Source organism: Arachis ipaensis, chromosome B10 (assembly GCF_059453495.1).
Source record: "Arachis ipaensis isolate K30076 ecotype BB chromosome B10, ASM5945349v1, whole genome shotgun sequence".
In the NCBI taxonomy this organism is placed as follows: domain Eukaryota; kingdom Viridiplantae; phylum Streptophyta; class Magnoliopsida; order Fabales; family Fabaceae; genus Arachis; species Arachis ipaensis.
In genome coordinates, this window is record NC_142435.1 from 1,315,772 (window position 1) to 1,325,250 (window position 9,479).

General features: G+C 33.9%; 1 long non-coding RNA gene across 2 annotated transcripts; it reads right to left on the reverse strand.

Annotated features, from left to right (window-relative positions):
* Positions 1–6,104: 6,104 nt before the first annotated feature.
* On the reverse strand, positions 6,105–8,860 carry LOC107624451 (uncharacterized). Of its 2 annotated transcripts, none has more exons than XR_015902696.1 (4): positions 8,247–8,860; positions 8,050–8,162; positions 6,801–7,924; positions 6,105–6,344 (listed from the first exon to the last, which is right to left on the reverse strand). It is a non-coding gene; the product is annotated as an uncharacterized LOC107624451 (long non-coding RNA). The 2 variants fall into 2 exon arrangements; XR_015902695.1 differs by having other exon boundaries at positions 6,801–7,902; positions 8,247–8,846.
* Positions 8,861–9,479: the final 619 nt, after the last annotated feature.

Here is a 9,479-nt window from a genome sequence, read left to right on the forward strand (position 1 = left end):
AAAAAAAATATCCTGGTGCATAAGCAATCAATAAGATCTGAAAAAAAGGTTACACTCAAAAGACTCAACTTTATCCAAAATAATTGTGTTAAAAGAAATCTTTTATCATGTATGAAGTTTTTTTTTTTGGTTTCCCACGGTATCTCCCAACCCGACAGGTTAAGGACTAATCCGTCGCAGATCTGATTCGAACCTCCGACACTTGTTTAAGCGGACGAGTGAGCTGACCACTTGACCAACCCAAATTGGTTAAGGACTAATCCGTCGCGGATCTGAGCTCCATTTAAGGGTCTGCCGCTGGCCAATGGGTTGCTGCATGCACAAGGCGGGATTCGAACCCCCAACACTTGTTTAAGCGGACGAGTGAGCTGACCACTTGACCAACCCAAGTTGGTTATATATGAAGTTATGGAGATGGTGAATAGTATAAGTATCAATAAAGCCTTTAACGGTAGAATTCGTAATAAGTTCTCTTTAATTTTTTTGGCCCTTAGCCCAAAAATTAAAAAAAAAATCTTATCTGTCCTAATCTAAAAACCAAAAAAAAAAAAAAAAAAAAAAAAAAAAAAAAAAAAACAAGACATGCTCCGCTCAATCCTACTGAACACCACTTCATATACAAACATAAAACATAACTAAAAATAAAGTGGATTCTATATATAAAGCTATGTGGTTGATGTACGGATACCTATTAGCAATTTGTATTAGATTTATGTGGTATTATTTATTCTCGAATTAAAAAAAGAAGAAGAAGATGGAAGGTTTTTCTATTTGTATTAGGGTATTAGCGTGACTCTTATAAAAAGGTTTTGTTTTTCTCTATTTTGATATTACAGTTTTTTTTATCTTCTTTTTTCTTTGGAACTTATCTTTGCCACCACAAACCCAAATCTTATTATTTTGTCTGTAATTCTTTTAAACTCTCATAAAATTTAAAACTTTGTCTTCACACATGAACACAATATTTTTTGCCTCTCTCTGACAAAAATTCAACTTAATTACTGATATACAAGCTTTTTTTTTATTATTGTCTCAGTCCTATTTTTTTTAAATATTCTTTTGGGTATTAGGATTTTGAGATAGTTGTGGATCTTGATATAAGAAAAAAAAAGAAAATTTACTATTCGAAATATTTTTTATTTTAATTTTTTAAATAAATTTGAAAAAGATTTTGGTCTTTTTAAAAATAATTTTAGTATTAAAATAATTTTTTTTATATTTTTAGTATTAAAATAATTTTTTGTTACCAATTTAAGTATATTATAGCTTATGTTATGATTTTACTTTTTTTTAATCTATTCTTCTCAAGTTGAGATCAGCCTGTTACATTCAATTCTACTCGATCCTAACACTACTTCACAAACAAACATAAAACGTAACTGAATAGAGTGCGTTCTATATATAAAACTAACCCAGCTTAGCCTCGAGACCGACAAAGAGTAATATAGGGATATTCACCTATTATTTATCGACTACGCCTTTCGGCCTGATTTTAGGCCCTGACTCACCCTGTGGACGAACCTTGCGGAGAAATCTTTGGGTTTTTGAGGCATTGAATTGTCACCAATGTTTGCATTATTCAAGCTGACATTCTCGCTACCGCTTCGCCTACTACTACTCGTGTGGATCCTTTCTTCTAAGGTGAAACACTCCCTTACTGATTTATTTTCACATCATTATATGGTTGACGTAGGGATAATTATCAGAAATTTACATTAAATCTATCCCTAACTCATTGAGTTATGTTGTCTTCTCACTCAAACCACTGGACAAGTAGAATCAACTAGGATTTTTATATACTTATACGGTTGGCTTTGAGTTTAGGGTTGATAATGGCACTGCAGAAAAAGATAATTAATACCAGGATGATATTTTTTTTTTTTAGTTTATTTTTGGTAAATTTTGAAATTTTTTTGTTGGTAATTGGGTTTTAATAATAAATTCTTTTTTTTTTGTGAAAATACAGAGCTTAACACAATAAAGTGGAGTAAACAGAAATAGTAGAAACTATAATCCAAAAGTAAAGTACGTACAACCATATCATGAAGAATAATTCCTATGTCATTTTCGGCATAGTCATCAACAACTAAAGGGATCCCCACCTTTCTACTCGTTAGAGCTCAATAACTCTTTAGTGAAAAAAATGTGTATGTTGGGTTAAATGTCTAGTCAATAATTAATACAAAATGGAGAAGTGTGAGCTAGTAGAATATTAGTGGTGAATTTTAAATTGTGGGTATATTGACCAAAGTTTTAACTTTGTAGTTGCTAGAACTATTTGAAATATTTATCCTACCCTCTTAATTTGACTGATATGTCAAGAGTGGTTTAGTGTTTTATTTGAATTTGGGTTAAATATTTTCTCGAAACAAACTTGCTCTTTAAAAATCATTTTAGTTGGAGTTTGTTGTAACTTTAAGATCACATATTCAAGTCGTAGAAACAATCACTAATAAGATTAGATTGCGTATATTATGCCCTGTAGATATGATTCTTCTTCAAATTTTATGTTAATATAGAATACTAGTATATCAGATTATTTTTTTATTATAAAAGAGTAAAATACTTTAAAAGTATGTCACAGCTTAAAATGAGTCATAACTGGCGCTCAGAAAAAATAGTTCCCCATCAAGCCTAACTGATTCGAAAATGAGATAAATAAGAAGGTTACACATATTTTTGATAAATTTACAAATTTTTTTGATGAATAATTACATATTTTTAACAAAAATAAAATAAATAAATATGAATAAATTCTGCCTGTGACATATGGAGCAGATGACGCCCAAGAACTCAACAAGAAATAGATATCCATTGCAGATCATTACTCTTAAATAGAAATACTCACATAATCAAATATTTATTTCTGAAAAATATTAAAAAAAAAACAGAGTGAGTTTTGCAACTCAGTGACTAGACAGTACATCTATAATTCTCATGAGACCATATAAACATTATTATAAAAATAATTTTATTTAGAAAATAATAATTTATATGAATGAGTGAATCAATAAGAAATTTCTCGTACAGAATAAAATCAAATAATCCACACTTGGGCGGCTCCACCTTTAAGGGTAGCCCTTTCCTCTCGTGTGTCTGTACGGAATAACAGATCCAACGTGTGGCCTACACGTTAGGCTAGCAACGCCCCTGCTAGCTGAGGTCTGAGCCAGATGCATCTAGGTTAACGTCATAACCGCCGCTAACTACGGTTTTCTAATACGAGCCTCCCAAACCAATTCAAACATATAATTTCAAATATAACAAATTATTCGATCTTTCAAGCACGAGGTATCAAATCAAATCAAATAATACTTTCTCATACAAATCTTATTCAATTATATTTTCTCAATCTTAAGGCATTTCAAATATATTTTACAATTTCAAAATAAGTGAATACCAACAAATACTTCAATGTTTCAAAAATACATATTCGAGTAAAATCAAATGCTTTAAAATAATATAAAACTTCTTCAAACATACATATAGACTCATAAAAACATATAGTCTCATGTGCACATTAAAATGAGCTTAACAAGGATAAATATTTAGTTCTAATAAATCGATCATTCAAATTAATTTAAAATCTTTTGATAAAAATCTTTGTAAGTATAACTATAAATTCAAACACCGTATATTAAAATAATTATAGCTAAGCCAAATAATTATAAATGTAAAGCATACTCACAACATGGTCCTAAGAGACCGAAGAGGCCGAACTCGGGTGCCAAATTAAAAGGGTACGAAAGAGCGCAGAACTTGAACTGGGACAGTGCAGCAACTTCAATTCTTACGATAGCAACAATGGCCACAACACCAGCCAAATGTAGTAGATTCAAATCGAATAAAAGACAAATACAAATATAGTTCTAAAAATTCAAAACAGAATAGAGGTAAAAAATAAATCAGAATAAGAGCAAGACAGAGAAACGAAATGGCAGCAGAGACAAGGTGAAAATGGAATAGATCAAGGGAAGAAGCTAGACCAGAACAGTGGCAAGACAGTGTTGCCGGCAAGTTTGGAAGTTGTAGCATGTTTTCCGGCAACAGTAAAAGCTACACTGGTGAAACAAAACAGCGGTGGCATTAGATCCTCTCCTCCGGCAGTGGCATCAGTAACTCCGACAAAAACAGGGAGGCTAGGGGTCAGCCACGGTGGAGCAAGTTAGGGGATGAAGTAGCTCCAGGTGCACCAGCGGTGAGCTCCAGTGACGGCAACGGCAGAAACCTCCATCGTCACCTCCTCTCACGAATGCCATCCTCCTTCCCTCTATCTTGTAGCTCTCTCACCCTCTCTTTGTTCTTTGCGCTTTCCGCTACAACGACAAGGTCTCCCTCCAACGGCGATTTCTTCAGCGGCGACGATGCCGCGCCTCCTCCCTCTCCTCGTCGCGTTTTCTCTCTCAATGTCTCTCTTTCTGGTTCGTTCTTCATCCCTCCCTCTCCTTTTTGGGTTTGTGCTTGTCATTACCTCTTCTCTGATTTGAACCTCTCTCGCTCTCTCTCGATGTCAACAACGACAGTGGCTCCAGCCCTGCTGGCCCTCTTCCTTTTCTTTTTCTTCCTTTCTTCTCTTCCTTCTTTCTCTCATTCGCTCTCTTTACTTCTCTTCTCTGATTTGGGGAGAGAGTGTTGGTAATTTAAGAAGTTAGGGTTTGGTTTAGGAAAAAAGAGGAATAAGGGTATTGTAGGAATTTTACAAAGCATATACAAAATTTTGTGAGATTGACATGGACTAAATTATTGGGAATAAATAGTATGACCACAATCCAATCAATTATGTGTCAAATAATTTATTATTGTTATTATATTAAAATGTTAATATAATAAGATCTTTGATTAAATTTAGATATTTATCATTGTGATAATGATAATAATATTGAGAGATGAATCTATTATAATTTAATCTAAATTGTTCTTGGTCATAGGATTATTAAAAAGGACATTATAATCCGAAAAGATATATATATATATATATATTAATAGATCTCATTTATTAAATTATATATATAGATGGTGCATATAGAGATATCACCGTTGAACTAACTCATTTTGAGAATTTCTAATAGTTATAATTATCACATATTTGTCAATAGGATATTCTCAAAATAAACATAGTAATAGAGTTTATTTGACTTGAGACTATTATAGTAATTGAGAATGTATTAAATACTTTGATTCCGGACAACTAATACCCTAGGGTGCTAGTTGAATGGACATTGAATATGATTTGAATACTTGTAGAATTAATGATTAATCAATAAAGAATCTGTCAACTCTCGGTAAAGAGTTTGAGCTCTATGATTATGATAATTGAGATGAATAAAACCTTGGCCAAGGAGATTGAATGAATGAAAAAATGAGTTTCTTAGGTTATTATAATAATGGTAACAAGTTAGAATTTGACAATTAAACCATATTTTAAAGGTTAACCAAGAGCGAGAAAGATGAAAAGAATTATACTTTGTTTTTCTGAGGTTCTTAGTAAAAATAGATTACTTCATACTATTGGGTTGTTGAGGAGTGTTGCTAGACGCAAACCTTAATTAGTAAATTTAGTATGTCTAATTTACTACCCTCTTAGTATTGAATAGGGGTGGCAAACGGGCCTAAACCCGTCGGGTCGGCCCGCGTAACCCGCCGCTGAAAAATTGGGACCGCCAAATAGCAAAAGCCAGCCTAACCCGCACCGCTTAAACCGCGGGCTTTGGCAGGGCGAGCTTCCCCGCCGGACTTAATATTTTTTTGACAAGGGGTATTTTTACAATTTTTTTTTGCCAAAACCCAACTTCCCACAACCCAACTTACAAGAGAATGAAGATGAAAATTGAGTATTTTGGATTATGTTTATTTTGTTTTAGAGACAATATTTATAATTATGTTTTCGATTATGTTTATTTTGCTTTGGGAACAATATTTATAATTATGTTTTGGATGAAAACTTGGTTTATAATTATGTTTATTAGATATTTATAATTACAAATGTAACACCCTCACTATCAGAAGTCACGCTTCGGGCTGCGCTACTCTGATAGCAAGAAGTATTAGGACTACTTTACATACTAAATAATAAAATAGGAACCTGTGACTCGACACTGTATCGCTGAATTCTTCGAAAACCAGAAATAAATACTTTATCTTAAGAAAAATACAAACAGACATAGATTCATATACAAGACTCCTTACCTAATAACTCAATATATTATACATATAAAACATACAATTCCTATCCCTCTTACAAACTTGTAATAACAAGGACGAAGGAAGAAAATAATCAAATTAATACAGCAACATATATAAACCAAACGCAGTATAACTCCCTATAACGCTTCCTCATCTGGTTCCTGAAAAGGTAAAGCTGTAGGGGGTGAGAACCTAACCACACGGTCTCACCATGGAATTTCAAAGTTGTCATAAGAAGATATTTAATAAGAAAACTGTTCTCAAGCTCAGTGATTATCATTGCCTTATGAATCTTTTAAAACCATAGGAAATCGTTCAAAACTTTTTTAAAGAAACAATGTTTAATCTTTTAGAAATCCAAAACCTTTCCTTTCTTATAAGAAAATCTCAATCAGAAACCAACCACGCAATCAAACAACACCATCATTAATTCAGCACTAAAGTTCATTCTCAAATGTAGCACGCCAGGACAAACACAGGCAAGACAGACAAGGAAAGCACAAGTAGGTAGCAGTTACAGTAAATAATTCAAGTAGTAGTTAAGTACAGTCTAGCAATTAGGCAAACCAAAACAAGTTCAAACCCAAGCAAAGCATACAAATGCATATAATACATACCTGTCCTATGGCTGATGAGTCTCATCTGTCGGTTATATAGCCAACCCGACATGTCTGGTAGCTAACCCGGAAATCGTCCTCTTGAAAACTGGTGAGCGGTACAGTACCACGATCCTCACCTGGTGGGCGATAAACCACCTCGATCCCCACCATCTGCGGGCGGTAAACCACCTCGATCCCCACAGACGTTTTCAATTGGAAAACAGCACACACGTGGGCAGTAAATAACCACGATCCCCACAAAATAATTTTCATATCAAATTCATCCTCTTTATCTTTCAATTCATTCAACAATTATTATCATTCATCAGTCCATATCTCATTTCCAAATTCATTCAAAATCATATTTCAAAGAATATCCTCATCATCCTTCTTTCCATTCCGTTCACTAACAATCCCAATCCAAAACACAATTCTTCCTTTGATAAATAAATTAATCTTAAACCATATAATGTTTAAAACGAAACCTTTTAAAATAACTACTTCAAACGAAACTCCTAATTTTATAAAATTTTGGCAACATCTCCTCTAAAATTCGGACTCTGCCACCCTTTTCGGGTCCCATCCAAACATTTCTCAAACTTTTTCTCAACCATTTTCAAATCTCAAACAATTTTCCAGAGTTGAACCAGTTCCAATATCAATTTATTTTCAAATCAAACCAATTCCAACAATAAAACTCTTTTTAAAATCAAATCAACTCAAATATTAAATTATTTATAAAATCAGACTAACTCAAAATCAAACCGCTCCCAAAATCAACTCATTTTCATATCTCAAATTATTTCCAAAAATCGATTCATTTATATTACCAAGTAAACTCTAAAACCAAGAAAATTCACCTTTCATAATAATCAAGTAAATAACATTTCAAACCGATTTTTACCAACAACCATACATCATTCACGCAATCAAGCACTCAATAATCCAATCCAACAAACCATCACATCCACAAGACAAATATAATCACAGAAGTATATCTTTTTGCGTCAATATCTATTTATCACAACTCTGTAATGTAAAATAGATTTAAAAAAAATCCCTACCTCGACAAGCCGAAACCCGAAAACCAAACGCGTCAACTGAACTCTTTTATCTCAGCCTGAAATAAAAAGCAGCCACAACTACAGCAACTCTAATTACGGCACGTAAGGACCGAAACTCGAACCTAAAGAATTAATGTTGCAAGGACTTTAAAAACAGATAACAGAGCAGCTACCGAGAGAATTCGGAACAGGAAACAGCTTACCAAACTTACGAATAGCCGAGAAAACTGAACGTCGGTGACTCCGTTGGCGACGCGGCAGCTCGATGTCGCATGCACCACTACTAAACTCAGCATGCGAGAACCACAACTCGACCCTACGTTACCGTCATCACAATTACTATAACAAGCTATGACGAAAAAAACTTATTTTTAAAGGTTTCAGAGACGATAAAGCTTACCAAGGGAAAAGGGACTTCAGTGGCGGTTTCGGGCGGCGACGTGGCGTGGTGCGGCGCGGTGGACGGTGGCGGATCTGCGGCGGTGAAAGGCGGTGGAGGCACGGCCGCTCGAACAAAAACCCCCTCCGTCGATCTTTCTCTCTCCTCGAGCTTCTCTCTCTTTGAATCTTGCCGACGGCAACCATGGGAGCTCGGCGACGGCAACAACACACGGCGGCGCAGTGTTGCGTAGCGGATCGCGCTCCTCCTCGCGGCACTGGCCCGCGTCTTCTCCTTCCCCTGTTCGTGATTCCAGCGGCGACGGCAAGGATCCGACGAAGCTGGCGGCGATGACGCGAGCAGTAAGACGCCAAGACGACGGCAAGCTACTTCCTTCCCGACGCTCTTCCTCATTGGTGCGACACGGCGGCGCGGCGGCAGTGACGCCCGCCGGCGCCGTCCTTCTTCTCTCCCCCTTCTTTCCTTTTCCCGCGGTCCCCCACTCCTCTCTTCCTTTTCTTCTTTTCATTCTTTCCTTCCTTTCTTTTTTTTTTCTTTCTCTCTTTAGTTTTTCTGAAGCTGGGTTTTGGGGAAGGTTAGGGAAGAAGGGTTGGTGGCGGTGAATAGAAAGAGACAAGGAAAACTGGAAAAGAAAAAGTAATAATAAAGTTAAAGGAGAGAATTAGTATTTAAAATTTATATAAATATATAAAAGAAAACATAGTATATATTATTAATTTTAATTTAGATTTGGGGTTTAATTTAGATTTGATTAATTTTAATCAAATTAGGATATAGAGTGTTAATTTAAAATCTAATTTAATCTTAAAAATTATTTTAAAATATCATTTGTTGTATTAAAATATTAATTAATTTAAAATCAAATTCTTTAATTGAATTTATAAGATAATAAGATTAATTTTCTTTATTCCTAAAACATGAAGTATTAAATTATAGAAATATCAATTATTTGAATTAAATCGCATAAAATTTTTTGTCATTTCGTAACTACTAATTTTATAATTTAAATATAGAAAATAATTTAATAATTATAAAATTAGGTAAAACTCTAATTAATTATCAAAATCTGATTTAATTTTTGATTTAATTAGCTTTGATAAAATAATTTCTGAAGATAAAATTTTTAATGAATTAAATGAATTGAAATTAATTTATAATAAGATTTATTCGAAAATTCTGGATCTTACAACAAAGGCTTTAATGTTTGTGAATATAAAAATTATAATTTGTTTA